This window comes from Carlito syrichta, unplaced genomic scaffold (genome assembly GCF_000164805.1).
Source record: "Carlito syrichta isolate Samal-C Ts95f unplaced genomic scaffold, Tarsius_syrichta-2.0.1 Scaffold258652, whole genome shotgun sequence".
Lineage (NCBI taxonomy): Eukaryota > Metazoa > Chordata > Mammalia > Primates > Tarsiidae > Carlito > Carlito syrichta.
The window spans coordinates 178,873-182,813 of record NW_007202748.1 but is presented as its reverse complement, the minus strand read 5'-3'; positions in this window follow the sequence as shown (position 1 = coordinate 182,813).

Below are 3,941 nucleotides of genomic sequence, written 5' to 3'. Positions count from 1 at the left end.
CAACACACACACACACACACACACACACACACACACACACACACACACACGAATGAGAATGCTTTCAAACTTGGAATAAACCATGTAGTGTTTTGTTGATTCAGTTTTGTAATTCTTTTTCTGCCCCGTTTTCTTAGTTCACTAGGCCAACAAAGAAATGTGGAGTGTTTTGGCTGAATCCTTATACAAACAAGATCGTTATGGTTCTGTTAGGTAGGGCTAGTATCCAGATGTAAGGTAACATCTCTGCCAGCTGAAAGTTATAAATGTACTTCATATGCTCCTGAGTGCTTTTTTCCCTCCTGAATTTGACTCTATCTTTTGCAAATGATACTAATTTTTCTCTTTTCTATTGACTGTAGTTCCATCAAGTGTGGAGTTTTTGAATAAGCCTTGTGTAGAATTTAGGGCTATTATGTATGTGAATAGAGAGTAGTTCTAATTTTTTCTTCTAGTAGTTAGAAAACTGAGTTTACTTTGTAAAGTTAACTGTGGCTTAACTCACTGGTTTACCTTGGGGACTAAGTTTCTCCTCATAAATTATTCTTGATGTCAGCTGACAGCAGATGTTGTCCTACAGGTGGAAGAGACTAGGTGAACAGCTTTAGGTTTTGTTTTTACATGGCCTTTAGAATCCTGAATAAATATATTATTTTCCAAACCGTATCAGAAGGAACTAATCAGTGTTTTTAAATATCATGAGAGTTAGTTGCTTTCATTCTCCTTTTTTATTGCCTGTGCTGTGAATATAGAATTCTAATTAGACATTTTCTTGTGATAGCAAGATTAGTTTACCTCCCTGCGGTGACATTATAAGAAAGCCTGAAGGTCAAGGATTTAATCTTAACAATTTTAAATCAATTTTTTTTAACATTTACTATTTTGCTTGTATGAAAGATGTATTGGCAAAGGTATTTAAGTAATAAAAAATAAAATTAAGCCGGGCTCGGTGGCTCAGCCTGTAATCCCGCGCCTTTGGGAGGTTGAGGTGAGTGGATTGCCTGAGCCCGCGGGTTCGAGACCTGCCTGGGCAATTTGACGAGACCTCATCTCTACAATAAATCAAAAAACCAGCCGGGCGTGGTAGCGCATGCCTGCAATTCCGGCTACTCGGAAGGCTGAGGCGGAAGGATCGCCGGAGCCCAGCAGGTCGAGGCTGCGGTGGCCGGGAGCGGCCACTGCACTCCAGTCTGGGCGACAGAGTGAGACTCCAACTCAAGAAAAAAAGAAAAAAAAAAAAAATTAAAAAACATTTTTAAAAGAGTATCTTGCTGTTTTGCCCACACTGGACTTGAACTCTTGGGCTCAAGAGATCCTCACTTCCAAAGAGTTGGGATTACAGTCATGTGCCACCATACCTACAGATAATTATTAACTTTTGGCACTTTATTTGCTAAATATCCCATTTTTATTAGTTGTCCATCCCAACAGAAGTTCTCTTAAGAAAAATTCCATATCCCAATTTCAGGCCTACTTGTCTGTACTTTTAAATCACGGATCTGTCAGATATTCATTTACTTAAGAAACGTTAACTGGGTGTAGTGGCTCACACCTGTAATCCCAGCACTTTGGGAGGCAGAGGTGAGAGAATTACCTGAGCCCATGGGTTTGAGACCAACCAGGGCAACATGGCGAGACCTCCTCTCTACAATAAATCAAAAAATTAGCTGGTCACAGTGGCTTATGCCTATAATCCCAGCACTTTGGGAGGCTAAGGTGAGAGGATTGTCTGAGCCCGTGGATTTGAGACCAGCCTGGGCAGCTTGGCGAGACCTCATCTCTACAAATAAATAAATAAATAAATAGATAGATAAGCCTGGCATGGTGATGCATGCCTGTAGTTCCAGCCACTTGGAAGGCTGAGGTGGAAGGATTACCTGAGCCCAACAAGTTGAGGCTGCGGTGACTGGAGCATGCCACTGCCCTCCAGCCTGGGCGACAGAGTGAGACTCCAACTCAAAAAAAAAAAGAATTGGCTGGACATGGTAGTGTGCACCTATAGTTTTAGCTACTTGGGAGGCTGAGGCAGAAGGATCGCTGGAGCCTAGCAGGTTGAGGCTGTGGTGGCTGTGAGCATGCTACTGCACTCCAGCCTGGGTGACAGAATGAGACTCTGACTCAGGGGGAAAAAAAAAAGGAAAAGATATTGCAAAGGAAGACTCCATCAGTTCTTTTTTTTTTTTTTTTTTTGAGATGATCTCTTACTATGTTGCCCAGGCTGGCCTCAAATTCTTGGGCTCAAGCAATTCTCCAACTACCACCTTCCAAGTAGTTGTGACTACAGGTGTATGCCATGGTGCCTGGTTCCATCAGTTGTTGGTAACAGATTGGAATGTAGAAGGTATAAAAGAGGAGAATTCACAGTAATAAAGATTTTGAGTTGCATATTAAGAAAGTTGTGGGGGCCACTGAAGAAACAGATTAGGAAGAGAGTCAATTTAACCTCTGTGTGGGGGGAGGGGGCAAAAGAAGGGGGAGGTTTAGAGATACAAGTTTAATGTGTCTTGTTTTGAGTTCAGTGTGCTAGAATACCCACAACTGTATTTTTAAAATGAAAAAATGAATAGAAATATCAAGAAGGCATGCTTCAGGGTAGATAGCACTTGTTCCACCCTAGGATTCCAAGGGAATACCTGGAGAAGTGTTTGATTTGTAGTCAACAAAGTGTAAGAAGACCTTTCTTGAAAATGTTTACTTTGGATACCCTCTAATTAAAATTTATGGTTGGGCATAGTGGTTCGCTCCTGTAATTCCAGCACTTTTGGAGGCCGAGGAAGGAAGATTGCTTGCACCCTGGAGTTCAAGACCAGCTTGGGCAGCATAGATCTCATTTCTGTCAAAAATTGAAAAAGTAGCTAGGCATAGTGGCATGGGTCTGTAGACCCAGCTACTTGAGAGGTTCAGGCAGAAGGATCACTTAAACCTAGGTGTTTGAGGCTGTGGTGGGCTGTGATTGTGCCACTGTACTCTAGCCTGGGTGTCAGTATGGGGCTTGTCTCAAAAAAAAGAAAATTTTTACAACATTGGTTGCATGACTCAGATCCATAATTTATATTCTCTCTTGAATGTATAATCTTCAGGTTTATGTTCAATAGGTAAGTTTACTTTTTTTCTCCTGAGGGAATAGAAAATATTATATAGACGCAAATTCTTCTTCTTCTTTTTTTTGAGGTGGAGTCTCTGCTGCCCAGGCTGGAGTGCAGGGACATGTTCATGGCCACCACAGCCTCGACCTGCTGGGCTCAGGTGATCCTTCCACCTCAGCCTTCTAAGTAGCTGGAACTACAGGCATGCCTGGCTAATTTTTTGATTTATTGTAGAGAAGAGGTCTTGCCAAGTTACCCAGGCTGGTCTTGAACCCTTGGGCTCAGGCAATCCTCTCACCTCGGCCTCCCAAAGTGCTGGGATTATAGGCATGAGCCACTGTGCCTGGCCAAATCAAATTCTTAAAGACATTTTTCTGAGTATCAGAGCTACCCTCCAGAATTTAAATTAAAATTGGCTATGTGCTCATGAGGTAACTCAGCTATGAAATAAATTGTCATAATTGTTGCTCTTCTGAAATAGTAGCCAAATGGCCAGGCATGGTGACTCATACCTATAATCCCAGCACTTTGGGAGGCCCAGGTGAAAGGATTGCCTGAGCCTTAGGGTTTGAGACCAGCCTGGGCAACTTGGTGAGACCTCATCTCTACAATTAAAGAAAAAGAGCCGGGCTCGGTGGCTCAGCCTGTAATCCCGCGGTTTGGGAAGCTGAGGTGAGTGAATTGCCTGAGCCCGTGGGTTCAAGACCTGCCTGGGCAACTTGGCGAGACCTCATCTCTACAATAAATCAAAAATCAGCCGGGCATGGTAGCGCATGCCTGTAATTGCGGCTACTCCGAAGGCTGAGGCGGAAGGATTGCCAGAGCCCAGCAGGTTGAGGCTGCAGTGGCCGGGAG